Genomic DNA, 15183 nt, shown 5'->3' with positions numbered 1-15183 from the left:
GGTTTCACCCTCTTCATGCATCTTCCCCCCAGGCTGAGGGCCGGGGTCATGCTTTACTTGGCTTCCTGATCCCAGAACCAGCAGGTAAGCGATACACGCTTCACGATGAATGAATCAATGAACTTCCCGGCTCTTATGCTCTTCAAACGTTTAATGGAAAGTTATTCGAAATATATTTTGGACCCTTAAATGTAAAAATGACTAAGAACACAGCAATATTGTTATATACGGGTTATACGAAACATACTCAGGAAACACAGCTGAACTGTCTTGGATTATTAAAGTATGGTATGCATCCAACTTAAAAGAAAAAGAGTTATTCTAAAAGATAGCTAAAACTGTCAGTAACTCCTAGTTAGCTGGAAAATGATGTAACAGTAAAACCCCGGACGTTACAGGCAGATTTATTACATGTCAAGAAAATAAAGATTAAAAAAAAAAGGAAAGAAAGCCTGGGAAAAGAAGGGAAGGGGCGCTGCGCTCCCACCACGCCTCCGCAGCCTTTCTTATCTCGGCTGATTGCGTTCTGGCAGGGAGACTGGCCAGTCTGAAGGACGCCACGCCCCTGAAACAAACTCAAACTTGTCACCCAGAGGAAACGCTCTTAGTTTACTAGAGGATTAACCTTTACGAACCCTAAATTTTCGGTTTTAGTGAGGTGCATTTTTAGGTACACCTGAGTTTTTTTTTTTGTTTTTTGTTTTTTTGCGGTACGCGGGCCTCTCACTGCTGCGGCCTCTCCCGCCGCGGAGCACAGGCTCCGGAAGCGCAGGCTCAGCGGCCGTGGCTCATGGGCCCAGCCGCTCCGCGGCACGTGGGATCTTCCCGGACCGGGGCACGAACCCGCGTCCCCTGCATCGGCAGGCGGACTCTCAACCACCGCGCCACCAGGGAAGCCCGAGCTGAGGTATTTTTAAACGCCCCTCTCGCCGAGCCACGAACAATAAGCTCGGCGCGCCCAAGGCTCTCCTCCAGGAAGTGAAAGGTGACAACAGAACACGGACAGACCGAGAGCCATACAAAATGAGCAAATACACCTAAATCTCTTTTGCCCGAAACACGAGAGAAAACACAAAAACAAGAGAACTGCTTTCTGACCGTTCATTAATTAGTCAACTCCGACCGGCCGGTGTGGGCCGGGAGCCTGGACGACGACAACAGCATTTACTCTGCAGTCTGCGCCAACCAGGTGCAGTCGGCCTTCCGAGGAGCTTCACGAGGTGTGACCAACACCTGCTCTGACATCTGTCCCCACTGCCCATGTCCGCAAGTCACAAAGCTGTAACTTTCACAAAACCAAGACAGAGAAGGCCCTCTGTCAGCTGAAAATCAACTTCTCAGTAAGAAGAGTGGGGGGCTCAGTGGTTCCGAAGCTTTGACGGTCACTCAGCGGACACCCGAACGGGCACCGCTTTCATCAGCGTCTGAGCCACCTTCATTCCGCATCACCAGCAGGACGTGTACCAGCATCCCTAATAATCACTGTCCTGTTTACAAAGCACCTTCCTACACTGCTGGTGGAGCTGGCTGGTGTTTCCTGAACAAATCGCTTTCGTGTGTGAAGGCCACACTTCGGGCCTTCCGGCCTCCCCTGCTCTCGCGAACATCAGAATGACCTGTCAGTGAGTGCTGTGCATCGCAGCTCCTCGGGCCCCCGTCGCGTGGGGACCCCTGAGGCTCCGCTTGCCTCAGCATATCTACACACTCTTGTCCCCCAACCACACTGCACTTCCACTTAACCTGCCTTTGGCTCCAACTGTGGAGAGTGCCGCCCCACGCATTCGCTGATGTTATAAGAGCACTTGCTGAACACGTGTCCTACCGTGCAGTGCAAGATATTTTGCTGGTCACAAAGAATAAGGGACAGTCCTTCCTTTGCGGTGTACCAAGATCGACATACAGACGACTAGCAATGCAAGGCACAGCACGGCGAGTGCGACCACACAGATGGGAAGTGGTGTCGAGATTCATCACAGGCAGAGATCACATCGGGTTTGGGGGACCGGACAAGACTAGATGGCTGGGACGGTATGTGCCCTGGTCCCTGAAGAACGGGGGATACTGCAGCACACAGAGAAGGGCAGGGGCCACTCCAAGAAAGGGTACAGCGCGAGCAAAGGTACGAGCAGGGCAGGGCCCGCTCCAGAGGCAGGACGCAATCCCCTGCGGGCGGGAGCGCGGGACGAGAGCGCGCTGGCACACACAGACACGCGCAAGGGGAGGGCACAGCCTGGCAAGGAATGGCGCGGGCACCAGCCTGAATGAGGGCACTCAGGGCAGTGGGCACGGAGAGGAGAGCTGGAAGGGACACTGTGGGGCAGGACCAAGAGGACGGCTTAGGGGAGGAGCCGTGACCCCTGTGAGGTCGTGATTCTGGGTGATGGGGACGCGACGGGGGACGTGGGAGGCGGAGCCGCTGTGGGGAAAAACGGCACTTTATTTTGGGCTTTATAAGGAGGTTCTTCTGAGATGTCAACAACTAAGCCCCTTTAATAGGGTCCAAGTTGTCAAGCCAAGAGAGAACCAGGGATGAGGGGGAGGTTCCAGTGGAATCATGTTTGTGGGGATTCTTGCCCTGCAATCGAACCTCAGAATCTCTACCTCACAAATACCACCGGGAGGATCAAACTTCCGAAGTTCAAAGGGGTGCAACCTAAGAGTCGAACATGACAAATTCAGTGACCTAATTGGCCCACATCTCGGGAGTTCCTCACTCACGGCTTGGCTTGTGGTCACCCTTCTCCCGACTGCAGTTTTCTTCTCCCGAAGAAATCTGAAAACGTACTCAGGTTCACTTACAGGCTGTGAGTCGCCGCCAGAGGCAAGAGAAGGATAACAAGCTAGAATGGAGTCTTTGTGGATGTATCAGTGGTTTCATCTTAGTTTTTCTCTTCCATTCTTCTTCTCCTCCCCACGCCTACTACTAATGCATTAACACACGGCAAGTTTTTTCTCGATATAACTTCGTCAGACTCCCCAGTCCCCCCACCAACAATCTTCCCGAGTGACTCCAACTGCGCGATTAAGGCACCTAGTCATGCACCGAGACACGGTGTGATTCAACGTTGAGCTCTCCAGAGTATTTCTGGCAAGAAAAAGCCCAGGACAGCTTCTGCCATCTCATGTTCCTGTCAACCTTCAGGGTGGGAAAGAGTACTTTTTCTTACCGAGCAGCCGAATTTTGCATAGTCACCGCTTAAGTGTCACAACTCAGTGTCACAACCAGTCAAAGAATAAAACGAGGGGGCCCCCCCAGAACCACACGAGGGGCAATTATATCAGGTAAGGCCCGAATGAAAGCAAACCTGGAATTCTGCCTCCCCAAAGGGCCTCTGAATCTCGGAGCGAAGGAAAGGGTGGCTGTGAAAGGGGAAGACCTGTTACAAATGAGATAAAATACGTGAAACAGAAGACCCTGGAAATGGCCAAGCACCTTGCTAGTGCTAATTCACTCCAGGGAAGGCCTGTTCATTTCACAGTTCACCAGGGCTTAGAAAATCTCCGTGTAAGACTCAGAGATGAAGCATTTTAAACACGTGCCGTGGCCTCTGCCATTTGATTTTTTGAAAATGTCATTCCATGATTAGTAACTAATTTTAAATGTCTCCTGCCCCCAAAGCCTGCCCCTTCCTATACTGCTCCTAGACTCTTGCCAAGACGTAGGAACTGTACCAAGCACATCCCAGAGATATTTCTGTGGGCTTCTAACCAGAAATCACCACCAGGACAACATGAACAAATGACTTTCAAAGTTAGCCACCACGATGATCTCAGATTTAAAAATATATATTTGAAGTGGCACTTAAAAGAGGAAATAAAGAGAAAGCGATAAAAGAAACGAAACAGAAATCAGTAAGAGTTTTAGAAGGCAATACAAATACAGAATTTCAGATCAGAGGGAAACGAATATTTCATGAAACGGAGAAGCCTGTAGGGATAAATCTTTCTCATGTTTTAGGTGTTAAAATTCTCTTCCAGTCTATTTCTACCACCACCACCCACCTGTGATATATCTGTTTTATTTCCATGTTGCCATGTGCCATGACTCAAAACACCCTTTCAATCATGCTAACTCCTGGCATTCACCAAGCCCACCTGTTATGGACATTTCAAGCCTCTGATAGATGCTTGAGAGCTAAACATTCCATGACCCTAGTCTATAACTTAGCCAGCTGATCAGTATCCATAACAGGACAGAACAGCAAATCAAATAAGCTTCCATCTCCTTATTCTTAATTCTGCTACCTGGGACCGACTGCCTTGACCAGAGGTGTGATCATAGTAACTCACGAGCCCTGCTTTGGGGTGTGAGATCTCAACTAGTAACATACGACCTGTGCTCATGTACCAAAGGACCGGAATTACTACATCCCCCTCATTATGCACTGGCGCTTTCAACTCCGAAACAGGGGAAAGCCCCAGAATTCAGGGTAGAGGTTGGAAACATGAGCGGTTCTGCGGGGTTGGTCATGGGGCACAGAAGTGGGTGTGGGAGCACAGCGGGAGGAAGGGCGTCAAGCTGTGATCTGGGCGTCACTCAGGAAGTCTAGATCTTGTCAGGCAACAGGGTTGATGGTTTGATAGCAGGGCCGATCGCGTTCCTGGAGGATCGAAAGCCTCACTTGGTCCCCATCTGCCAAGTTTCGCCGAGGGCCATTATTTGTCTGCCTGACCCAGGAGGGTGCTGGTCCGCGGCGACTCACGTCTGGGAGAGCAAACGTGAAGAACTTTCTGCGGAAAGAGCTACCCTGTTGGCGACGACAAGCACTATTACCGGAAAACTCAGTGGCGAGACGGAGTAAAGGCCAGTGCGCCCTGCCGTGAGGTTACTGCCCCTGTCAGTCTGTGCACGGGGAGGGCGCGGCACGGGGGCACAGGCTCCACCTTCACCAAGACCGCATGATGACAGAGTCGGAAGCGACCTCAGAGGCCTCATCTTACGGACGGGAAAACTGAGGCCCAGAGACGGGGGGCGGGGGGGGGGTGACTTCCTCACTGCGTTAGCAGCAGCTCCAGGTCTGGAACCCGGGTGTCGGGCCGCCCGAGGCGCCGCTCCGGGCACGTCACGCTGCCGCCAGCAAGGGCTCTGCTCACGACGCCGGAAAACCTGCTCGCGGGTTTATTTATGCGCAGTGGGGGTCACGGTCCCTTGACCTCTGGTCATCATCGGCAGAGGCTGGGTGCCTGAGTCACCGACACCGAGACTAAGGGACACCTCGTAGGTTCTCTCACGCTACAGCCAGGGTCTAGTCAAAGTGACCGTACACTTCAGCCGAGCTCAGTGGGAAGCGGCAGCCGCTACGGGGCCGAGAGGGCAGGGCCCGGTCGATGGAGGAGCAGAGGGTCTCCCTGAAACGGCTGACGCTCCAGAAGCACGAGCGAGTCGTTTCAAAGCTCTGGAAGTCAAGCAGCACGTTCACCGTGCCAGGCGGGCAGCACACGACCAGAACGACAGGGACACGAGGTCCAGCAAACACAGCCCAAGAAGCAGTCTGTAGCTGGAGTGGCAGAAGCCACCACAGGTCACGCCCTCGGAGAGATCACATCACGTTCACCTCAAACTCCAACATTTCCTGTTGGTTTTCCAGCGGTGTGACAAATGAACAGTGACGGTGATCACCGCATTCAATGGAACTCAGATGAAATGGTTTAGACTGGACCATGACTGTTTGTTTTTGAAAGCTTCCATGAAAGAAATTCAAGTCTTAACTTTATACGAGATTGTCTGAGCAACCAACACTGTTCTAAGACAAATAACATAGAATTTGCCCTGGGTTTAATGCGGGGTTGTTTCATAAAGTTTCAGGGGAATACAGCATAGTGGCTAAGGGCATGGACTCTGGAGCCAGAACGTCTAGAATCAACTCCTGCCTCCACCACTTAGTGGTTGTGTGCAAGCAAGTATTACTTAACTTCTCTGTGACTCAATTTGCTCATCTTTAAAATGGGGATAACAAGAGTACCTACCTTAACAGGGCTGTCATGAGAAACAGTAAATACTGGCAACATTTAGAACAGTGACTGGCACACAGTAAGCACAACGTGTTATTGTTTATTCAATCTCACTCTAAAAATACGGATGTCCCAAGAAGCAGATTCCTGCAAAAGAGGAATTTATCCTCAAGTTTACCAATCCACAGGGGATACGTGGAAAGAGACAAGAGCTCAGGATCTTGGCCCAGAGCCCAGCTGCAAGGATTATGGGCCTGAGAATGACTGGGGCACCCAAGAACAATTCTGAAAGTCCTAGGAACTCAGAGGAATCAGCCCAGAGGGGACAGCTGTACCTCCCATACGGACAAGGAGGGTTTATGAACACGTGACGGAGACCTACGGGGAACAAAACTCTGCCCTTTCGATCCTCTAGTGAAAATAAAAGACCCACTAGGTCTAGGTCTCCTGCTCAGTCTTCGGCTGGGGAGGGATCTTCCCTACATCCCTCCTACAAGTAAGGGCCCAGTGAGCCCAATGGACGATCAGACCTTCCTACACGATGAATAAGGCCTTGCTTCGATGAGACTAATTAATGAGGTAGGGGCCCTGCGGCTCACATCTCTGATCTTCAGTTGGCCTACGAAGATCAACAACGAGAAGAGGCTGCCTGTATCCCTGGGAGCCACAGCTCCGGCCAGAACACAGGTTAGTCTTGGGTCGCGTGAGTTCATTTGGAATGAATGCCAAGGACACGCATCTGAAGACGCCATCTTCTTAGGCCACTTACAAGGAGGACTCAGCAGCTCGGCTGAGGTAAGGCTGCTCGGGGAGAGACTTCGCTTGAGTGAGCACAGTCAGGCCGAAAGCCTCGGGGCGGCAGAACTGAGCTGTGCGTCGTCTATCCCACCCCTGAGCAAAGATACATTGTGCTCAACCCCCCAGGCCCAACCCCAAGACGAGCTCAGGTTTAGGCACCTGGAGTTGGGAAGACTGACAGAAGACTGTTATCTGACCAACCTATGGACAGGCCGATGCTATGACGGCAACGGCCCAGCACCTGTGAACACTCCGTGACTGGGGGACGAGAGGTCACACAGTCAGGTCCACCGATCTCACCCGAGAGCCCTAAGGCTAACCCCCTCCGATTAGGAATGGCCCCTCAAACCCCGAGACTCAGCTTGACCCAGGAGAGCCCAAGGAAGGGTGTGGGGTGGCTCACTGGCAAGGCAGGTTAGGGGCAGGAGTTGCTCTGACATCAGCTGCGGCAAGAGGAAGGGCAGCTGCTCCAAAGATTCTGAGGCTCCTTTGAGAACTCCCATAACCTTCTCTCCTCGTGGCAGGGAGTGGGGAAGGCCTGCAGCCACAATCTCTCAATCTCATGTAACTGTAAATCCCTTTTTTCGGCTATTTTGCTTAAAATTCCATCAACCAGGGCTTCATGTGGGTTAACAATATTCCCCCAGAAAATAAAAAGATCACTGGTGGGTGTTAGTGAAAGTTCCTGAAGGATACGAAGTCTTCCGGCGTCATCAGCGATACTACGTAAAATATTTTACGACGGAAAGGTTTCTTAGGTGGAAACTTAAGAAAGTTGTTCCCTGTTTAATATACTCACGGTGGTTCTTAAAGTTTCCATGTCCATGACTTCACCAAGTCGTTTTTTTGTTTTATTTACTGGGATACAATTTACACAACGTAAAATTCATCCCTTTAAAGTGTGCACTTCAGTGGGTTTCAGTACATTCATAAAGTCGCGCAAGCATCAGCCTCATCTAATTACAGAACATTTTCATCATCAGAAAACAGACCCGACAGTCACCAGCAGTCACCCCCTATTCCCCCTCCCCCAGCCCCTGGCAACCACTGATCTGCTTTCTGTCTCTGGGGATCTGCCTAGTCTGAGCTTTTGTGGCTGGTTTCTTTCACTTAGCATGTTTTCAAGGCTCATGCACGTTGTAAATGTGTGAGTACTTCATTCCTTTTTTATTGCTGAATGATATTCCATTGTCTGGATATACCACACCCCATTTATTCATTCACCAGTTGATGGACGTGAATTGTTTCTACTTTTTAGCTATTATGAAAAATGCTGCTGTGAACATCCTTTTTTGCACGTGGATTTATTGCATTTTTAAAATCTCTATTGATGAAAAGGTAGTGAAAAGTCTTCCTCTCCTGCCGGCCCCAGACACCTATTTCCCCCTCTCCATCAGGAACCAATGATACCGGTGTCTTATGTTTCCAGAGGCACTCACTGGGCATATGAAAACTAGGCAGCCACGTACACTTTTTTCTTTTTCCTTTTTTAAAAACGTAACAGTGAGATACTATACATACTCTTCTACAGCTTGCCTTTTCTATTCGATAGATACATTTTAGAGAGTTTCCACGTTAGTACATCACGAGCCTCCACTTTTGTAACATGTACATAGTATTCAACTGTGTAGCTGTACCACAATTTACAGTTCGTTGCTGATAGGCATTTAAGTGGTTTCCAGCCTGCTATCACAAACAATGATGTAAGAAACACGCAAAGCTTAAAACGATGCAATGAATCAATTAGAAAAAGTACTGTTGGTGAGTCTGACCAGACTGCCTTCCCCTAATACCCGACAAGGGTCAGCTGCACTCAGAGAACCAGAGCTGTGATTTATTTACAAGGAAAGAGAGACAGAGAAAGGAAAAGGATGAAGGGGTCTCAAGTGGATCAGGCAGCACCCCCCAAGGCTTACTGAAGTGATAGATTATTTTTGTTCGGGCAGAAAAGACGCCATCTGGAAATCCCATGCCAACTATGCGAAGGTTACCCTCAGCTAATAAGCCACCCAGACAGGAAGTGGCTTTGGATCCCAAGTCGAGTGCTCTTTGCACCAAACCACAAGTCTTGGCCAACGAATTACAAGACAATAATAAACTGAGTCAAACGCTTATCCTGACAACGTACACACGTGCTCACTGTGGTGCACTGTGACACACTGGTGGCAACGGAGACGTTACCCCTTGAGATTAAGGAGGTGCTCGGCGTTCATCAGGTCTTTAGGTGGAAAAGCTATAAAGTACCTATGGTATTTGACTTTCAGGTGTTCACATTCTCTTCTTTATCTACTGAGCAAAATGTAAGGTGGCTTCTCAGCCAGGGTCTGACCTTCACCTTGCCTGCCTGGAAGGCAACACTGCACACCTTCCTTATGGAAACCTGTCAGGGATTTTCCAGCTCTGTCTGCATCAGAGCTTTAAATGAACCCTGCAAGGAGAGTAGCTTGATGTCTGTCGTCTCAAAAGTCAGTCTTTTCTGAAACGGGCACTTGGTTTTTAAAAGGACGCATAGCTAACGGAAGCCAGGTGACTCGTGCTCTGTGTGTCACTGATTTCGCAACTTAGATTGTACTTCCCTGTTTCTCCAACAAACAAGAAACAGAAGTGTCATCTGTACCCCGACTCCAATCTCACAGTGAACATTTAAAAAATTAACTCTTTGGGTTTTGGGAAAAGGGGTTCATGTTTATAAATCGGCATAATATATGTAAATCATCAAAAAGTATGTCTACCAGCAGTTTTTGTTAGGTGTTAAAACAGGGGTCCTCAGTCATGGTGTTGCAGCAGGTCGGTGCGGAGAACCAGGGGTATAATAAAAATTATAACACTAATTCATTTCAGTTCACTTCAAACTGTCTACTCATTTAACGTCATAAACAAATGCTGAATACGTGCTACACAAATGATCATATTGGACAAGGCAGTGTACAGAGAAGAGACGAATTCAGGAGCTGTGAAATAGGACATTTAATTCTGAAAGTCTTAGCAAGTGCAACATCAATTACAAGTTAATTCTGTCAAAGTAAACGGAGACAACGTTGTAAAAGTTAAATTCATTTTAAGTTGGCATTTAATGAAGAGAACAGTGAACGTCTGGTCGGCTTCACTGTTTTGTAACTCAAGGAATGAGCAACAGCTATGGAATCAAAAATCCCAGGTAGAATCCCTGACTCTGTTGACCCGCTCACAAGCCAAGTTACTTTTTCTTCCTCATCGAGAAAATGGGGACATGAATACCGCTCCTGCTTTCTCTACAGGATTGTTTTGGGAACCAAATTAAATCACGTGTGTCCAAGTACTGGACTGAAAAGTATGAACTGAAAAGTCATGTCAAAATAAAGTATCTGTTGGGCTTCCCTGGTGGCGCAGTGGTTGAGAGTCCGCCTGCCGATGCAGGGGACACGGGTTCGTGCCCCGGTCTGGGAAGATCCCACATGCCGCGGAGCGGCTGGGCCCGTGAGCCATGGCCGCTGAGCCTGCGCGTCCGGAGCCTGTCCTCCGCAACGGGAGAGGCCACAACAGTGAGAGGCCCGCGTAACGCATAAAAAAAAAAAAAATAAAAAAAAAAAAAATAAAGTATCTGTAAAAGAAAAAAATATATATATATAAATCAGGCTTTGTACCTAAGCAGACAGTGTCTTCTAAGTTTCCGAGTGGATTCCATTTTTCACACGACTTACAAAGTTTTCACAGTAAGCACATACACGGTTATACACCACACACCGTAAAATCGAGTAGCAGATCATTGTGAAAAGACTGGCGATCTCTCTCACATTAGCCCAAACTTCCAAGGATACAGAATTTTAAAAAGAGTCATATGGGTATTCTAGTTTTACTCAGGATCTAGCTATTTAATCCTCTTGCCATTTAGTTAACATTTGATTCTTTGCAAAGGCACAAGGAGCTGGGTACAAATGTATTATAAGCTAGCTCCACATAATCTTGGTTCTTTGCTTTGATCTAAAAATCAAAAGCATACTCCTCTGCTTGTTTGTAGAGGGTAATTTTTGTTGCTTTAAGTAACTGACATGGTTTACCCTTCATTCCTTACAAAGAGAACAACTTGGCAAGCTCTCAACAAGAGGAAAAATTAAGCCAAGGTTACTCAGAAGACTTTTTTCCCAGAAAAATTAAATAAAACAAGGGGCACTTTTTATTTGTTGTCTGAAAGGCTGGAGATTTAGTAACCACTTGAAGAAGTGAGTTTATCCCTTTGTAACCCAGCCAAGACAGGGTTTATTTTCCTACTGTTATGATGGTAACTTAGAACACACAGGACAACAATATCAAGTATCAGTTCCCTCCAGAGTTGTAACTTTCTAAATGTAGTAATTAGTAATTTGTCAAGATTATCATTCAACACCCAAATAGTTTCTACGGAGTAATCTGAACCCTGATGCCACCTTCTATATCAAGTCCTCAAACGCTATCAAATATAAACCAGGTACTGTTTTCATGAAAGAAGAGTACAGGTGTTACACACGGATAAACTGAGACGTTAAAAAGATTAAGTGTCTTGCCTTCAGAGAGGGGAGCAAGGTCAAACTAAGAATAGAAGCTCACACTGTCACCTGTCGTAATCATAAATCTAGAAAACTTTCCACCTTCCTTCCAGCAATAGGCGCACAGTCTAATCAATTTCTATGTGTTTTAAACACCTTGTTTCGCAGGCAGGAAATGAACCTTCTGAACTGATTCGTGGACATATCACTTGCTTAAGGGTGGCACTGTACATGTGAATGACAGAATATGAAGTATTCATACACAAAACGACAGTTTTCAAACAAAATTAAATCGGAGTAATGTTAATACCTAAATGTTAATCATTCAAAAACCTGAGCTATAACAGAAACTAGATATACTTTTAAATGTCCCTATTATACTATATACAGTAAATCAGTTTTATTGTCGGTACTCATGAAAGAAACCATCACAGAACAAGTCAGCCACATTCTGAGATCAAAGAGCAAGTCGGTAGTAGAGGAACTGAAACCTCTGCAACCTAATAGTCTCTTCCAAGACCAAAGGGCATTATCCTTCCACGGTGCCAAGGACTTTTTACAGGTTTTAAAGAGTAGCGTGTCTGTCTGAAGGCGCTGCTTAAGGTTTTACAACTCCCTGTAGGTAATTTTTAAATTCATGTTCTACTGACACATTTAAGATATATCTAACCGCCCAGTTCTTCACCCACACCCCGCCACCTAGTCCCTGCCCCAAAGATTTTCTCTCCTAACTTTCTGTTCTTAAACATTAAATTTTCTTGGAAGGTCCGGAGATTGGCAGCATCGCAGAGATCTGCTTCTACCCAGGCAACAGCAGCTGGAACTGAGGTGGAAACTGCAGGATTAGCCCCTATAGGGGGAAACGCTTTTAAGGGATCTCCCGCCAGCTAACTCAGGAGCGAGCGTGAGGGAAGACTTCCAGAAGGAAATACACCCATCCAGCCCCCCCGGGGCCAAGGGAGAGTGTTTAGACAAGGTTCTGGGGATTGAGAGTAAAGGGAACAACGACGCAGCTTTGCAAGGATGGAGGGATTGCTTTCCGCATAAAGGGGGTAAAAGCCACACACTAAAATCTCTCATCTCCAGCACGGTCTCACGGTTCCAACTGTAACAAGAGTGTGTTTTTTTTTTTTTTTTTTTAATAATTTGCACTTAACACCTTGACACCAGGGTTTGGGATGGGATCCAGCATAGACCAAATTTAGTCCTTAGTTAACGGCTCCCCTGTTTTCCAAATATAACAGGTTTTGTTGGAGTGACCAACACCATGTATTTTGTAACACTTTAAAAGATGATCCTGCCTCTCTATAAGAACTGGAAGTTATCTGGCTCCTGTCTCAAGGATGAAAACAAAATTTACAAGTATAAGCCCCGTTCTCTATCAAGAGGTCAGCAACGTCTGAGTCACGAAAAAGTTCAGATTTCAAAATAAGCCAGTATCCTTTTCCAACTCCATGCCAGAATTCCAGAAACTCTGCGACTTTTTTTTTTCAGGCCGTGCTCCAGCACGCGGGGATCTTAGTTCCCTGACCAAGGATCGAACTAGTGCCCCCTGCAGTGAATGCGTGGAGTCTTAGCCACTGGACCGCCAGGGAAGTCCCCCCAGAAAATCTGTGACTTTTAAGAAAGGCTCCTGAATTGTTTCCCAGTGAAAAGGGGGCATTTATTTGACAGCTTCTTTCACAGGACTCGATGCCAACTTAGGCACGCTTGTATAATGCTCGAAAAGCCAGACTCAAAGTGTGTAAAATACATGAACTTATTTGACTGGTGAAATCTGCCACATTTACTTTGAAATGCATCCCCAAATCATATGCATTGATGCTGGGGATACAGGTGCTCACTGCAACATCATTTCAACTTTGAAAATCTTCACAATAAAATGTTAGGAGAAAATAAAATATAGATAAGCAAACATTTTAAAAATCAACTGCAGCTACAAACAAGCAGGTACTGGCCTAGATACAGGCACAGAATGTGGTACCACCCAGAACAAAGGGACCAAAGTGAGAACGGTGGCCTCCAAGTGAAAGAAATCTGCCAGAGCCATTGTAAGGCTTTGCAGGCGTAATCAAAGAAGCCCTGAAAATCTCATAACGAACCGTACTACTGCACCCATGCATTTTCAGACTTGTGTTGAGCGGTCTGAGCTATGGGCCAAGAGGGAGACCTTTCGAAAGGTTCCCTAATCCATTCACACAGCCCCATCAGAGGGATGACACTGGAGCCAGCCTCCGGCCTCTTCACTACCTCTCCCCTTTTATGGTGGTTTCAAGTTGAAAGCATATACTTGTCTGTTTCCAGATTCCTAAAGGTACTAGAAAAAAAAATCTAAATATAACAGATGGATAAGTGCTCACTGTAACTGGAAACCAAAATGTAACTTCAGCTTTTGCAGGCCGATGCCCTAACACCATGGCTTTAGTGTAATGGTCTCACTGAAGACCTTTTGCCTTTATTCCCACAACAGAAATATTATCCTGACTTTGATGAATGACACGTGTTATTCAAAATTTTATTTTAAGCTGACATGAATAACCTTTACTTATTTTAAAGTCATTCAGTAAGTGTTCTCCAGTATGTTAAAATCTACTACAAAACACAGTTGAGTCTTGTCTGTTGTTTTTTATCAGTGCTTTCTAAATAGCTCGATACACTTCTAAAGAAATCTAATTCACGTTAGATTTTTAAATGTTGGTGAAACCTCTGAAACATTTCTATGAGTTCTAGGCTTCCACGGAATATAACCAAAAGGTTAGAAGGACCCTCTCTTTGTACTGTTAGTGTTTATTAAATCTACCCCCCTTGGGGGATATAAACAGCCACTAAACCCTCTCGAGACCTTGTATAAGTAAGCGGTATCACGCTGGTAACTTCCTGCCCCGCTATCCTCAACCCCAATTCTCCGCTTTTACTCATATAAACCAGACTCTCAACTTTATTTCCTAGACTGGCCTTTCAAATTTCCACAGTCCAAATAATGTGACCGTGTAAAGTGGGAGAAAAGGGGCAGTGATACAAAGTGTTTGTTCACTTGCTGGTAGTTAGAAACAAAAACTCCCCCAGGTCTGAAAATGGAGCTTATTTCACATTCAACTTGCCATCTTTTCCTAGCCACCAGCAAAATAAATGCCAGAATCTTAGCAAATCTGACAGCAGGGCTAAGAATGTCAAAACTGCAACCACACAGCGACACGCATGCTGCAGTGTTTAGGGGTAAAGTGTACGGATGCCCGCGGGCTGCTCTGAAATGCAGCCAAGAAATGAAGAGGGACCAACGGACGGAGGGTACGTAGTAAAGCGAATTTAGCAAAATGTTTACCTATAGGGTCGGGGTGGTGGGCGAGGAGTGTTCACCGTATAACTTCAACTTTTCTGTCTGTCTGAAAAACTTCATAACAAAGTGCTGGAAAAATGTGATGCTATGCTATAAGGGATTAGGTAGGAGGGACTGTTCTATTCAAGAATATGCTCCAACCATGTCAGGAATACTGAGATTAGAGGAACAGGAAGTCAAACAAAGATCCTGAGATCGTCTTATGTAATACCACAGTAATGCTATGGTTTGTAATTTATAAAATGCCTTTCATTTAATTAACTGTATCTCCAGGAAATGCCTCTGGCATAAATCCTAAATGACTTGGAGGACACCAGAGAAATCATGAGTAATTCTTGCTCCCAAGGAGCTTCCTGGGGAAAGAGAGCACTATTTAGGGCAGTAACCCCAACCAAATCCTTGACTCAATTTGCGCCTTAGATTGTCCTAGTAATAAAAAAGAGCGCACAGGAGAGGACCAAAGGAGCCGGGTCAAGATCCTATGTAAAGTCTACAAGGACTGACGATACAGAGGACACAGCTGGGAACATAAAGGACAGGCTACAAATAACAGAATATGTTGTACTGCTTCCAGGTTCAAACCCATCATGTGAG

At 46.7% G+C, this 15183-nt stretch overlaps 1 protein-coding gene across 2 annotated transcripts in view; it reads right to left on the bottom strand.

Moving 5' to 3' along the window:
• FHL1 (four and a half LIM domains 1) overlaps positions 1-15183 on the bottom strand; it is a 60792-nt gene that overhangs the window by 13176 nt on the left and 32433 nt on the right. The window lies entirely within an intron of this gene.

Source organism: Phocoena phocoena, chromosome X (genome assembly GCF_963924675.1).
Source record: "Phocoena phocoena chromosome X, mPhoPho1.1, whole genome shotgun sequence".
Taxonomy (NCBI): Eukaryota; Metazoa; Chordata; class Mammalia; order Artiodactyla; family Phocoenidae; genus Phocoena; species Phocoena phocoena.
This window is presented reverse-complemented; position numbering and strand designations above follow the sequence as displayed.